Genomic DNA, 16,113 nt, shown 5'->3' on the forward strand with positions numbered 1-16,113 from the left:
TAGACAGCATATTCAAAAGCAGAGACATTACTTTGCCAACAAAGGTTCATCTAGTCAAGGCTATGGTTTTCCTGTGGTCATGTATGGATGTGAGAGTTGGACTGTGAAGAAGGCTGAGCACAGATGAATAGATGCTTTTGAACTGTGGTGTTGGAGAAGACTCTTGAGAGTCCCTTGGACTGCAAGGAGATCCAACCAGTCCATTCTAAAGGAGATCAGCCCTGGGATTTCTCTGGAAGGAATGATGCTAAAGCTGAAGTTCCAGTACTTTGGCCACCTCATGTGAAGTATTGACTCACTGGAAAAGACTCTGATGCTGGGAGGGATTGGGGGCAGGAGGAGAAGGGGACGACAGAGGATGAGATGGCTGGATGGCATCACGGACTCGATGGACGTGAGTCTGAGTGAACTCCGGGAGTTGGTGATAGACAGGGAGGCCTGGCATGCTGTGATTCATGGGGTCGCAAAGAGTCGGACATGACTGAGCGACTGATCTGATCTGATCTGATCTGATATGTTCATTATCTTTCTGTTTGATGGTCTTTTCCCCAGAGAGACTACCAGGAAAAATCAAGTCTCTTTTTTTAAGTGGCACACTCAGAAACACAATAACATACTTCAGAAATGACAATGGATGTGTGATTACCGCTAAAATTTAATACACATGCTTGATGGAAAAGTAAATTTCGTAACATCCTATACTAATGTAATCCATACACTGAATAAAGACTCTATCCTCAACTTTCTATTTAGATAAATAAGCCGGAATCTCAAGACAATAAAGTCTCACTAGAGGGTATCCAATAGCAGAACTTTAAATTGCTTTCAGCGTCTCCATGACAATTCAGTGCATTAATGACAAGTGATTGGTTAAAAGCATTTAAATCAAACTTATGTTCTTGAAATTTTCCATGAACAAAGACAATATCCATTTAGAAAGATCTCACAAAAATGAGTTTGGTGTAGAAAAATATAATAATATAATAAATTATTTTAAAGCATTTGGCTAGTGGATAACATAATTGAGTAGGTGGAATATAACCTAAGCCCTTGAATCACAAAAGAGTCATAGGTGATGGGTAATCAAAAACATCTGTGCTCACTTACATTTACCACTGAAACATGAACTATGAAATAGCGGATGCCCATAAGCTGATCTGCAGATAATAAAACCTCAAAGCAACTAACAACATTTGAATGCTGTCCTCACTGCCCTAAATAACCTGAGAGCAGAAGGAAGAAGAATTCTCTTCATGTATAGTAGTAGAGAAGTAGTAACAAAAGTCTACTTCATACATAGTAGTAGTCTTTGTTAGTTTTGCCCTATTTTTATATATAACAACTGTAACTATTTACTAGCTATGATCCAAAAAGAGAAAAGAAAACCCCAAACAGCAATAAGGACGGTAGGTATGGATGTTTTTATGTTTTTAATGAAAGCATGACAAGTGAAAACCAAGTCTCTAAAACGGAAGTAATTTCTAATTAAATGACTTCATCATTACAAATTTTAATTATCATTATAATAACAAAAGTAGAATTTAAGTAATCTGATTTTAAATATTTGAGTAAATTAAGTGTATTTCTTTCTACCTCTTTCGATGAAAGCACAGAAAAGAGGTTTCTTGGGATTAGCTCTCTTAAAGGTTGGCTTTCCTGTGTCCCAGAATAAAATCAAAAACAAACTATAAACAAGCAAAAACCTTCCTTTTCTGAGTGAAAATGTGACCTTTGGTTAACTTCCTAGATGTGTTCTCCAAAAATGGTACGTGCACCACCGCTTAGAGTATCAGCGATTCCCTTCTGGTAGATAGCATGTCTGGTCTAAGAGAACTGCAGACAGCCTGGTGAGGACCGTAACGCTCAGACTCCCTGAGTACACTCCTTCTTACAACCGGGCGTGTAACTTCTAGGGATACTAGATGCTGTGCCGATTGATTCCTTTACAAGTTACCAGTTCCGCGGGTTGACGCTTCTAAGCCAGGGTAGCGCCCACACACGTTCTACGTGGAGCTCATCTCCTTGTACTTGAGCCATCATCTGGCAGTGAAAGATGTCTCCTGACTGTTGCTGGGTGAGATGTGGCCTGGGCTGCCGCAAGGCCTCCTACAGAAGAGGACCTCCTTCACCACCCTGCGGCAAGCGGAGGTTCCCACCCTTCACCCTTCCGAGTTAGACTGTGTCAAGTGTATCCTATGAGAGCTAAACAGCTCAACGTTGAGTTGAACCTAGTATATCTCAGGGCTTCCCTGGTGGCTCAGCAGTGAAGAACCTACCTACAGTTCAGTAGAGGCAAGATATGCAGGTTCAATCCCCAGCTTGGGAAGAGCCCCTGGAGGAGGGCATGGCAGCCCACCCCAATATTCTAGCCTGGAGAATTCCACGGACAGAGGAGCCTGGTGGGCTACAGTCCACAGGGTCGCAAAGAGTCAGAAACAACTGAAGCGACTCAGCATGCAAGGACAATACGACCTCATGGTAGGCAAGGCACCTAAATGTGTAACTTTTAGTACTTCTTTTGGGTTTAAGCCTGTATGTAACCCAGGGTAAATAACAATACTGCTAAAATCATGAACAAATTACTCTAATAACATCTTCGTGTATTCATATTATTTTAGGGGGTTCGTTGTGGCTGCTCTGTGATAAAGTAAGAGGAAGACAGAGAATGCGACTCAGTGGCTAGGGCAGTCACCAGTGGCGACACTCCAGGTCCATTTTGAGGGTGGAGTTGACCTGACTTGTTAACGGATACTGATGAGAGGTGTGAGGAGAAGTGAGGCATCAGGGACGTTTACGTTTCGGCTGGAGTAACTGAGTAAACTGCTGTTGTCCGGTCGTTGAGTGGCGTCCAGTCTCTGTGGCCCCATGGACTGTAACCCACCGGGCTCCTCTGTCTATGGGATTTCCCAGGTAAGAATACTGGAGTGGAACGTCCGGTCGTTGAGTGGCGTCCACCTCTCTGTGACCCCATGGACCGTAACCCCCGGGCTCCTCTGTCTATGGGATTTCCCAGGCAAGAACACTGGAGTGGAACTAAGTGAACAGGGATGCCATTCTGAGACAGAGAAGACCAGCAGTGACAGCCTTCCACTCTGCATTTAGATTAACCCTCTGAAGAGTGAGGACTTACATAAGCCATGTGGGGAAATGAGGCTTTGAGAATAGTGATGATAAGGATCCAGCTTTATAATCAGCATTACATACTTAATTCCTTTTACAAGAAGCAGGAATGAATAAAGAAGAAAAAGGAGGAAAGGCAAAACACATCTTTAAGTCTGCAAGCACATCATGTGTTAAATTGAAACAACCCCAAAGTTCAACTTCCTTCACTGTTCAAGGAGAAAATCCTTTACTAGGTACTTCAGGATAAAGGATTTGCAACTATATGGTGCTTGAGAAATATGCTATTGCTGTAATTTAACTCACTGTATGTGGGCTTCAAGATGCACAGTGGCATTCCAAACCAACTTGTAAAGAAAATTGCATGGAATTTTCAAGACTTCAGGAGCGTTCTTAAAAGTTATGCAGAGAAAACGGATTTTTGATAGTTATGAATTACATTCAGCGCTGCCAGATTGTAGGGAACGCTCTTTTTGCTTCAGTATGGTTAGAATCACTGTTGACAAAGTTTTAATTTAAATTTTTAAGGATTTAAATGGGAGGATATAGGTCACTGGATTTCATTCGCTGCGTAGGGACGACCAGCGGCAGCAGGCGGGCGTGCAGTGCGGTCCGCTTCTGGCCCCGGAGCCCATCTTTTCTGTAGTGGCTGGGAACTGAGGATGTGTTGGCGAGAATAGTTTAGCTCTCGGTCAGGCAACCAGTGGACGGAACACACACAGTTAGAGACCTGCCTGGCACAGAAGAGGAACTCAGTGCAGAAAACACTAAACGCATTTGTGAGACAGGCTCAAGGCCGCACAAGTCACATATTACAATCACAAGCTGGAAGGGATTCGATCTTGCCTAGCAGGTTGTAGATTTAGATAGATTTGTAATAGTCTGAAAATACACTACACAGCTCCAAAGTCTAATTCTAAAAATTTTCAACTGGTTTCCTGAAGTTGACAAAAAAGAGGTAAATATTTGTAGAACCCACTGCACGTAAAACAGGTTTTAAAGAGCCTTGAGACATACCAGGAAATCGTAAGAAATTACAGTAGGCGTCTAATTTAAATGTTGCCTTAAAATAACTAATATAAAAGTATATACTATATAGGCTATTAAAAATAAAAATCTTTTTTTAATAAAAAGTTAAAAATTCTATTTTTTTCATAAATCCAGAGACTGGAATAGGTTTCAAATCCACATTCCGTTTAACAAAAAGATGAAGCGTGAGCTGTGAGCAAAGCAGCGCAATCACTGAAAGGCCTTTCCGCGCGATCCGCCTTCCTGTGTCACATGTGGGGGAAGCCTTTCTTCAGGCCTCTGCTGCAGTTACTGAAAGGTCTTTCCGAGCGATCCCACTTCCTGTGTCATGTGTGTGGGGAGCCTTTCTTAAGGCCTCTGCTGCAGTTACTGAAAGGCCTTTCCACGCGATCCGCCTTCCTGTGTCACGTGTGTGGGGCCTTTCTTCAGGCCTCTGCTGCAGTCACTGAAAGGCCTTTGTGCGCGATCCGCCTTCTGTGTCACGTGTGTTGGGGAACCTTTCTTCAGGCCTCTGCTGCAATCACTGAAAGGTCTTTCCACGCGATCCGCCTTTCTGTGTCACGTGTGGGGGGCCTTTCTTCAGGCCTCTGCTGGGTCTGGTGCCCTATTTGTCCTCAGTGCCCCCAGCGCCATATTCCGTGTTTTCTTTCACAGACTGATGAATGTGATAGGTAATAAGGACACGTGTAGCACATACTCGTGTGCATTCCCTGAATTTGCTCTACCCCCACAATAGTGTGGAAGTAAAAGATCATGACATACGTTTTAGGGGGATATGCATTTATGGAGTAAAGGACTGGCCTTCCTAATAAAACAATTTATAAGCAAGTAAATAAATAACGGTATGCTGGTAGGCACCTCTGACAACAAAAAAGCCACAGATTATGTGCAAATTTCAGCATGCCTGCTAAATTCATCTCTCTTTCTGCCACTCAAGAAAGTATTACCAAAATCCAAGCGCGTGAAAGTAAGAAACCCTACCAAATCTAGTCTAATTTAGAAATTTTTACAAAGAAAATGGTTTGCAAACCTTGATTGTAAGGTATGCTGTAATGGCAAAGTTGAAAATGAATGCTTTAGAGGATTTCACCCAATTTCTTATGTAAACCAGAGCAGAAGGTATGATTCTCATAAAAAGCCAAGTACATTTGCCTCAACATAAAATAGGACTGATTGAATTTCAAACTCTTCATTTATTTTGTAGAGCTGAAATGTTAAGTTCCTTATTGCTGTTCAAAATTGGCTTGAGTCTTATTTATTATGATATATATATATAATGTATTTCATATACATGCTATTTAATATGTATATTATTATCAACACACACACATATATAAAACAGTAGCCCCTCTTTATCTGTGGGGGATACTTTCCAAGACTCCTGGAGGACTCCTGAAACTTGGATAGCACTGAACCCTATGTATACCATGTTTTTTCCTATACACACATGCCTATGATAAAGCTTAATTTATAAGTTAGGCTAAGTGAGAGAATATCCAGACTGTCAGCATCACTATTCTTGCACCTTTGGGACCCTTACTAAGTAAAATAAGGGCCACGTGAACACAAGCGCCGTGCCACTGCAATGATCAACCCAGGACCTGCGAGGACTACTCGGGGACAGGCAGAGCCAGCAGCCTGGACTCACGGGCACAGGAGGAATTCACCCTCCAGGCGGGATGGCGTGCATGGCACGAGGGTTCAGCACACTGGTCAGAAAGGCACACAATGTGAAACTTTCAAATTGCTTATTTCTGGAATTTTCTACTTAATATTTTTGGACCACAGTTGACTGTGGGTAAATGAAATCATGAATAGGGGAGACTGGCTTCCCAGGTGGTGCTAGTGGTAAAGAACCCACCTGCCAATGCTGGAGATGTAAAAGACATGGATTCGATCCCAGGGTCGGGAAGATCCCCTGGAGAAGGAAATGGCAGCCCACCCCAGTACTCCTGCCTGGAGAATCCCGTGGACAGAGGAGCCTGGTCGGCTACAGTCCATGGGGTCGCAAAGAGTCAGACCAGACTGAAGCAACTTAACACACAGTCTTCTCATTCAAAGAAGCTTTTGGTTACTATAGGACATAAATGATTTTAAATTTCAAATATAATCCTCCTCCTCAAGGAGTTTCAGAACGTGTCATTCTAGACGGTTTCTCCTGGTCATGAGCAGCTCCCTGCATGACTGTCTCATCCTCGGTACCCCAGAGAGGCATCTCTGGACTTGAAACCTCCAAACTGGATTCCCAAGGCTGACTTTGGAAAGATTTACTAACAGAGGGCAGGAAGGGGCTGGGTCTTTGAGGGCATTATTGTGATTTCAAATCTAAAAGAACAGAAGAATCCTTCATGAGAGGAAATGAAATATCTTCAAAGCAAAACTGCTTTCTTGGAGAAACTCCTAGAGCCATATGTGAGGAAAGAGATAGTAGGAAGAAAAAAAATTGGAAATTTAACCTAAGAAAGAGATGATTAAAAATATATTACAAGTATCAATCAAACAGTACTTAGCTATTTTCTGTATCTTTTTTTTCTGCTTCTAAGAATTATTTATTATATAAAAGTATTTAGGCAAGCAAAACTTACATTATATCAGTTTGAAGGTAGTTCATTCTAAAGAGCCATAATAGAAATAGAAAAGTACCATAATAGCAAAGTCCTAACTCCCTGAAGACAGAATTCTTTTTTGTTTACTCCTGATTTCCAATTTTTAAAATCTCCTTTTCTGCGCCCACACGCAGTCATTCTCCATGAAAGACAAGTTGCTTTCAGGGATTCGGCACGCACTGCATACAGAAGCACATAGACTGGATCAGCCGCGTCAAACTCAACACAATTGTTTGAAAAGTTGAAAAGTTCAAACTATTTATTTAATGTCATGCAGATAAACCCAAGAAAGGAATACATTTGACAGGTAAATTCTAATTGACTGAGTCTTAAAAAAGCCAAGAGAATGATTTAGGATAAGAGTTAAAATGAACAGTTTAATATTTAAGTTATTAGTAAAAGTAAGTTTGACTTAATTAGGAAATTAAATTAACCAAACCACCTTTCTGCCTCAAAGTCCCATTTAATATCTATTCTAAGTAAAATCATAAAGAGAATCTGTTCGATTCTCTTACTCCCAAAGATATGAGAGAAAGGAATATTAACACTTACTCATGCATAAGATCAACACATTGGGTTTGAAGAACTTGAGAAGGTTGGCACTATCCATCTCCAGAACCACGGTCCACAGTGTACCACGGAAATCTACCAGCTTTCTACTCAAGAGGGTCACTGACCGCCTGATCTAGTTCTTACCTATCCTTGGAAGGAGATGAACCAGAGCAGTGTTTCTCAAATTGCTAGTCATTCTAGTCAGTGATACAATCACTTCAGTGAACATCCAACAAGCACCTTAAAGGCAAAATGTATTTTTCACTGTAGAACAAGGGAGTTTAAGAGCCCTGAAATGAGATGATGTCACACCTTACAGTTGGAACACTTTTTCTACTTATTTCCAAATGGGTCCAAGAGGTCATATTTTAGCACTTAAATGCAGAACATCTGAGACAAAATCGTAAGGAAATTCCCAGAGAATTCATGGGGCAGCTAAAATATAAAAATACTTCTCTTTCCTAAGTTCCACTCCTAATTTCTCCAAAAGCAGAAAGTAAGATAGAGTTAAGAGAGTGCTGGATACAGGGATACCTAGGAGCTTTGTAGGGCTGGTTCCAGATCACCACAGTAAAGTGACAATAAAGTGAGTCACACGGATCTTTTTGGTCTCCCAGCGCATATAAAAGTTATGTTTATACTGTATTGTAGTCTATTATGTGTGTGATAGCATTATTTTTTTAAAAGAATGTATATAGTATTTTGATTATTGCTAAAAAATACTATTATATGAGCTTTCAGTATGTCATAGTAGTAACATCAAGACTACTAATCACGATCACAAAGAAATACAGTAATAAAAGAAAAGCTCGAAACATTTTGAGAATTACCAAAATGTGACACAGAGACACAAAATGAGCAGATGCTGCTGGAGGAATGGCACCCACAGACTTGCTCTACAGAGGGTTGCCACAAACCTCCCGTGTGTAAAAACTTCAGTGTCTACAACATGCAATAAAGCTAAGCAAAATAAAATGAGGTGTTCCTGTATATAGAACTAGAAGTTCCTAGTGTGTTGAGAATCCCTAAATGAGGATTCTCTAAAACCCAGGGGGGCTGAACTTGCTGTGTTTATAATGGAAAGGTTGGACTTGTGATGGGAACTAAAATAGGTTTCAGGCTGGAGGAATGAAAGGCAGAAAATGCAGTGATATAAGACTCAGAGAGCAGCACAGACATAGAAGATAAATTTCTTTAAAAAGCCCAATTCATTCAAAGAACCAAAGTTCTTCAGAAAAACGAGTGACGCCAGGTCTCCAGTGTGAAATGCACAAGATGAGCCCGGCACATCTTGACATAATGAGTCAGCGTCAAAAGGACAGGGGAACCAACCCAAAGAAGCGTCTACTACCAAAAGAAGGCCAATCTGAGTAACAATTAAAAGAATAACTGCAAGGGATCGTTGAGATTATAATAACACCTACACAAAAATAACAACTCCTCGTTGGTCACCTTGGAGAACACTGGAAACCAAATTAGCATTTTTAAAATGGTAAATAAAGAGAAAAAAATCATGTATTATTCCTTCCTTTCCTATATAAATTGAACTCAAGTAAACCAAGAAGTTAATAAAGGAAAGTTGCTCTTAATATAAGGAAATCTTGCTAATAAATGAGAAAGACCGGGTAAGGCTTAATCCTACCAGTATCCATGGGTGTAACAATGTGAGTCTAATTAGTGAACGACAAACAGTAAAATCAATTAGTTTAATGTTTAATTTCTATGTTGCTACAAGTGTTACTATCATTTTCTAGTGGGAAAACTGGCAGAAGTTTTTGTTTTACTTTATTTTTTCCAAATAAATATCAGATGCCAAGTGTCTTACATAGGCTAATTAACCAGGAAAGAGGGAAGGAGGTTTAGTCAAAAACACAGCTAGGGAGGTAAAATGTCTTAGATCACGTTAAAGGGAAGGGGAGGCCCTGAGGGCCTCGAAGACCCAGTTCACTGCAGCAGGGAGGGTGGGGCCCTGGGCTTTGCCCCGTCTGCTCCTGCTCACCGAGAACTGTCTCAGCAGATGAGGAGCACTGATGCTAAAGACCCTGACTCCGGGAAAGGCTGAAGGCATGAGGAGAAGGGAGACACCAGAGGATGAGATGGCTGGCTGGCATCACCCACCCAATGGACACGGGTTTGGCTGAACCCGGGAGTTGGTGATGGACAGGGAGGCCTGGCGTGCTGCAGTCCGTGGGGTCACAGAGTCAGACATGACTCAGCGACTGACCGGAACCGATGCTGAAGAGCATAAAGGAGGCAGACAGCAGAGCCATACTGAAGAGGCTCCACCTTCACTCCTCAGAGGACATTCCTGGGAGCGGCTCTCCCGAGCGAAGAGAATTGAGAGGTGCTGACTCAGGTGATGACACTGAGATCCCAGGAACTTCTGAGCTCGGGCTCAAGAAAGAACCTGAAGAAGAGGGCAACCGCTGATGCCTCAGGGAATGGCACAAAACTGTGTGTCTCTAGCAATACCTGTACTTTAAACACTGCTGTGAAATCACGTCACTTAATATTAGCTGGATTGCTTTTAAAGGATCATTTAAATAAAGAAATCATTTCTATAAGAAAAGCTGGGAAATTTAAGAAGTTATCTGCACATAATCCAGTAAACGATTTAGAGGGAGATTATAGTTCCAGTTTTGCTAATTAATGAAAACCTACATAGGCTCGATTTCCTCATCCATTAAAAAAGAGTAATAATATTTATGCTTCCTTCATAAACTTTTGGTAAAAATTTAGAAAGAGTGCAAGAAAAAATGTAACTCATGAAGAATTATATACAACTTTGAAATTAAGAACATTTGCTGGATATGTGAACGCACACTGAGTATCATGAGAGCCTCCACCTCCTGGCGCAGGAGCGCCTACCCACAGAAGGCAACTAACGCTCGGGGTTGGCACAATGAGAGCCTCCACCTCTTGGCGCAGGAGCGCCTACCCACAGAAGGCAGCTAACGCTCAGGGTCGGCACAACAAGCTGTAGTGGGTCAGCACGCTGAACCTACCAAGTTAGTAACTATATAATCAAATCTCACTGGGTAGTTGCTTTTTGATATTGTTTTTTTTATACAAAGATGGAAAAAACACGGTATCATGAATTTCAGTTACATCATTTAAGCTTTGACAACTGGGACAGTCCAACAAAGCTTTCTAGTAATAAATACTCCTAAGCACATCACTGACCTATGACTGGTTATCCAAGAGACTGATTTATTATTGAATCCAGGCTGAGCGCCAAAGAATTGATACTTTCGAACTGTGGTGTGGCAGAAGACTCTTGACAGTCCCTTGGACTGCAAGGAGATCCAACCAGTCCATCCTAAAGGAGATCAGTCCTGAATATTCATTGGAAGGACTGATGTTGAAGCTGAGACTCCAATACTTTGGCCACCTGATGGGAAGAACTGACTCAATGGAAAAGACCCTGATGCTGGGAAAGATTGACAGCAGCAGGAGAAGGAGATGACAGAGGATGAAATGGGTGGATGGCATCACCAACTCAATGGACATGAATGTGAGCAAACTCCGGGAGATAGTGAAGAACAGGGAAGCCTGAAGTGCTGAGTCCATGGGGTCGCGAAGAGTCGGACACGACTTAGTGGTTGAACGACAACACAGTATTATACGGTTACTCACAAATTATGTGAACCTGAGTCTCCACATCTGTAACCTGGAATACCAACAGTCCATATCTAAAACAGGGTGCTCAGGGAATTAAATGAATACATTTAATTAAATGAATGAAAACATCCAATAAATGTTAACTATTCTATTGTTATGAAAATTAACATTTCATTTTCTTTCATTTGAACTGGGTACTTGATTAGTAGTTAGAACCCAAAGTAGTGTTTCCTTTTATATATGTTAAGAGAAGTTGTTACCATGGGAATGGTGAATAAGACAGGAAAAGTCGAAATGAAAATTGGAAGTTACTCTGAATTTTCAACTAGAATATTTTCATAAGGTTTCTTCAAAATTTGCCCGTGTGTGCACGTAATCACTTTGGATGATTTCTGCTCTTTCTTTAGATTAACCAACGCACGCAAACTCACCCATTCCGACACCTGCCCGCGCTCCGAGCCTTCCTTAGGACTGCACCACCTCAAACGCCCTCCCTTCTCCTATCTGTCCTCCATGCCTCCTCCACCGAAGACTTCAGTCTCTTATGGCCCTGTCCTCCAGAGTCCCTACACCTCATAGGGCCTTTTTTTTTTTTTTTTTAATTTGACACCATCATGTTGCTCGAAACATTCTCACTGCTTATATCTGCTTTCCCTATGTAAGAGTATATACTTCTCACTCATCTCTGTATACTCTACAGCGCCCAGCCAGCACACAGCCAGTAAACATCTGCTGAATGAAACAAAATTGGAGCCAGCCCAGTACACATCCCAGGATTAGAAAGAAATTTAAACATTATGTAGGTCAATTCCTTACCCCAGTGCTTCCAACTTTCCACCTTCTTTTCAAGAGATTATCTCAGTTTGAATAACTCTTGTAAGAAAGAGCTCATTACCACTTAAGACATCTGGTTTCAATAAGTCTTAAACATTAGGAAATTGGTTTTTTGTGTGGGCAATGAGAAATCTAGTATTACAGCAGTTATCTTGGTGTTTATTGCAGTCCCCTTTAGATTTACTAATTACTGATATAATACCGATAATAATCAATAATGACCATATTACAGCACAGTTCAAGGAAAATAAATGCTTAGTCTGAATATTGAAGGGTACTAAGGGTACTAAAGTAGGCACTCTGAAAAAATGACTTTTTATGTGATTTGGAACAAATTTCTTTTATCTATAACAGAACTCCTTCATGAGATTAAAGTTAAAAGTTAATTAAAATTAAAATCAAGCTTTCTATTTTAAAAATGCTAATAAGTAATTGAGAAAAGGAAAGTGGAAAAGTAAATATTTCAGTTAACAATTAAGTTGTATATGGAAATTTAGTATTTGGCTATAAAAATTAATAAATTAATTGAATCAACAACATTAGTGTATTCGGAGGTATAAGAAAGTTCAGGGCAAGCATGGAGATTGGTCCATTTGTCTTTTAAATATAAGTTAGAAGACTTCTTAATTAAAAAAACTCTATTACATACAAAGCTAGAGTTGGCCTTTGAATTGGTTATGGGAGACTTTTCTTAAATGTCTTAAGAAGTGCTTCTTTTAATTATAATTCTTAAAAATTATAATTACCAAATTTCTGGTGAAAAATCATGACCATTACTGAAAAGAAAGAAAAAAGACAATAACAGTTGTTAAGTACAAAAGTAGACATACAAATCCAACGGTGAGGAACTCCAGGAATAAAAGAATTACAAGTGAAGAGAAATGACTTTTAAGATGGGCACACAAACAAGGAGAATTTGCAACAAAAGAAGATTTAGCATTTTAGTATTATTTTGTTAGAATCAGTAAAAGCTATCTATATTTAAATGATAGAATGGAGAGAAAATGTGAATAGTCAACAGGAAACAATAAGGCATTCTTTTTGACTTGCAAATCTATTTTCTAAAGTTTGTCTCTGTCACTTTACAACTATTAGAGTCATTCCTGCTGACAAAAGGAGTTGAATCTTACCCCCGCAATCTTGGAGTAGTCTGAATTACAATTTGAAAATGAAACAAAACATAAAAGAAAAAACACAAGAATTTAATTTTAAATGGAACATCACTGTATGTAATGCATACCTAATAATATGAAAAATAAGATGGCATAAGAAAGGACCAAACTATCTCTCACGTAAAGATTTTCTTCTTGAATCAGCACTGGTTTGGCAAGAAAAAAACAGAAAAAGAAACACTCCGATACTAGTGCAACCCAGAATGCTTGTTGGGAGCTCTTTTTGTTCCTTTAGGCTGCTTATTTTGATCATGTATCCAGGATCTAATTTGGGTTAACTCATAGCTGAAGAGGTCTGGTATCCCAGGAAAAGGTAGTGAACGTACCACCTATTAACCTTTCCAGAGCGCTAGAAGGTCAGCAAGGCTGGGGTGAGGCGAGGCTTAGACCCGGGCGGAGACGAAGGGCAGCGGGCGCTCCCGGCCACTTCTCTTGTCCAGGAGGAGGAGGCGCATTACCGTTTTTCCTTTCCTCCTTCTGGAATCAGCAGGCGGCGCTGTGCTCCGGGCCGCGCAGGACTGAAGGCCCGGGCGCACACACAGCAGCAGGCCGCTCGAGCACCCGGCCCGCACACAGCAGGCACTGAGGCAGTGTCTGTGGACAGGATGCATATACACATCGTGTCCGTCGCGCGGCAGGCCAGCTGAAACGGCATCTCACGTGATAATCGCGGGAACACCGACCTGCTTTTCTGGGAGGTGACTTTGGCCCAGAGTAACCCAAAAGCTTCCGCGGCAGGCCTGCGGTTGGGCTCTCAATCCGGAGCAGGCAGAGGGCCGGGCGAGCACAGGAGGGGCAGCCAAGGGCTGTCCTGGGGGCAGCAGGGACCCTGGAGGCCCCAGACGGCGAGGTCAGAAGTTGAGTGTTTCCAGTCCTCTTTAATTAAAAGGTTATTTGACAACTTGAGACAGGAAGCAAAAAGATATCCCTTAGAGTGCATTTGCAGTGCTCTCAGGAGTGCTGAAGTCAAAGGAAATGTGCTAACAACCCACAAACCAGGGTCCTTTTTACATCTGCTCCCTGACACGGGGTCACACTGGTGACCTCCACTGCCAAGACTGGAACTGAGAGAAGGGTTTTCTTCATCCATCTCGTTTATTAGACCATAGGGTCTCCGCCTTACTGCCCAAGACTGGCTCTGACCTCCGCAGGCATGAATGATACACGCTGACTTCTCCTGTTCCCGCTAATCCTAAGGACATACCTTTCTGAAGGAGGAGAATTTTTCAACAGAAAAGTATTTGAAGGCAAGCGGAAAGGCAGGTTGGAAATTCTTCAATGACAAATTATTATAAGAACAAAAAAAAGCATAAGGGGAGCCAAATTAGCCAAACAAAAATGAAGGTAATCCAGAGAAAGCAAAGGGAAGACGCCTAAGACAGGGAGACAAAGATTTTCAACTTTCTGGTGCATCTTTCTTTTCATTCCCTACAAAGAACAATATGGTTTAGACAGCTCACGTGTGGCAGCCAGTTAGGCATGCGTGGACTAATAAAGGTCAAACTTATAAAGAACGATTCCCACAAACAGAAAGCCACCCTTGGAGGAGGAAGAGGCCTGATTCTTCTTCAGAAAAACAGAAAGAGAGTTCTTACAATTCTAGAGTTGGAAGAACTGCTAGTTAGTGAGTGTCCACTACGCCACCAGGCCAAACACAGACGCTTCTTATCCGTTTTCACCACCTCTCGTGGCCTGCACTGTCATGCGCTTAACAGACGACAAGCTCGAAGCTTAAGCAACTTAGTCCAGATCATTAAAGAAAGGTGAGACAAATTCTAACCTCACTCCCTGACACCTTAGTTTGAATTTTTTTCCCGTGATAACAGCCCATAACGTTTATTTGTTTAGTGACAGAAGAGTGACAATATTATTTTGTCTTTAGGGAGCGATTCCCCAAGACTGTATTTTCCATTCAGCTGTGCCTGAATTATTGATTTGTTTATAATTGTTATCCTTTACCATAAAGATCTATGTTCAATCTGGGGAATAGGAAGCCTATTAGAATGATACTTTCCTGCACAATAAGTATATCATATATCAATTAAAATGAACATAACTGCCTACCAGCCTGGCCAGGTGTCGCTAAGTACTAAAATACCACATTCACCACCTGTGAGAATCTCGACAAAAATTACAAATGATAAGCCAGGCGAGCTGCTGTTTCTGAATTGATGCAACCTGCAAAGAACTTCAAAAATCTCAGGATACTGTACTGGGAGCATGTACAAACACACCAAGGGGAAAGGAGGTGAGGAGGAGACTGGCTGGAATATGTGCAAACCAACAGGAAGGAGAATTAGGGTAGTCTCTTGAAGGATGAGATTCCCCTGGTATCAGGCACATTAAATTGTACTATTTCTAAGTAGCTTCAAAAAAAAAAAAAAAAATCCTACAGAATATATATTCAGTTAAAGAAGAAAAACAGCATCTGCTTTTCTTTCTTAAAATTTATAATTAACACAGGGCAAAGGATCACACCCTCCCCTAGTAGAGCAGTTACTTCCAAAAACATGCCGTTTCTCTGGTTACAATGAATAATCATTTCTGCTGTCTTTTTGACAAAACTGTGCATGTGTTATTGGCAGGGTACAAGGAGGAAGGGAGATGAGCTGAATGTTCAGTACTTTTTTTAAATTTTACAATCAAGTAGCAATTATGGCACAATCTCATAAACTATTGACCTTTACCCTTCTACCTCAACCGTGCCCCAACATTTTGAAGAACAGAACGGATGCACAGAGGCTTTCACCACAAATCCTCTGAGGACCTAAAACCCCAGGGAGAAGGAAGGGAGACAAGCTGGGCAGAGGGCTTGAGAGCTGGAGGGTATGAAAAAAAAACCATGATAGATTTCTCCATGGAGGGAGACAATCCTCAAAATTTTCACTTCTAGTTTCTCTCAACTAGACTAGGTCAGTGGTTCTCAATTTTGGCTGACATTGACATCATCTAGGCACATTTTATTGCCTGGGCACCACCTCCTAGAAATTTTGAAATCCCTGTGTAAGATTCAAGCACCATGATGCTTTACAACTTCCCCAGGTGATCCTAACCTGCAGAGGGGGTTGACAAGAGCTGACCTAAATAATTCAGAGAGATGGATAAAGGCAGACCACATGGGCAAAGGATTAACACAATTTTCACCTCACCAGGAGGAAAAAACAAAACCTAAAATCTCA

The 16,113-nt window shown here is 41.2% G+C and overlaps 1 protein-coding gene and 1 long non-coding RNA gene across 2 annotated transcripts in view; both read right to left on the reverse strand.

Moving 5' to 3' along the window:
• The window catches only part of FBXL17 (F-box and leucine rich repeat protein 17), a 528,456-nt gene that overhangs the window by 165,095 nt on the left and 347,248 nt on the right, over window positions 1–16,113 (reverse strand). The window lies entirely within an intron of this gene.
• On the reverse strand, window positions 5,323–13,254 carry LOC133251739 (uncharacterized). The gene is made up of 2 exons (XR_009737766.1): window positions 10,224–13,254; window positions 5,323–10,153 (listed from the first exon to the last, which is right to left on the reverse strand). It is a non-coding gene; the product is annotated as an uncharacterized LOC133251739 (long non-coding RNA).

The sequence above is a fragment of the Bos javanicus genome, chromosome 7 (genome assembly GCF_032452875.1).
Source record: "Bos javanicus breed banteng chromosome 7, ARS-OSU_banteng_1.0, whole genome shotgun sequence".
Lineage (NCBI taxonomy): Eukaryota > Metazoa > Chordata > Mammalia > Artiodactyla > Bovidae > Bos > Bos javanicus.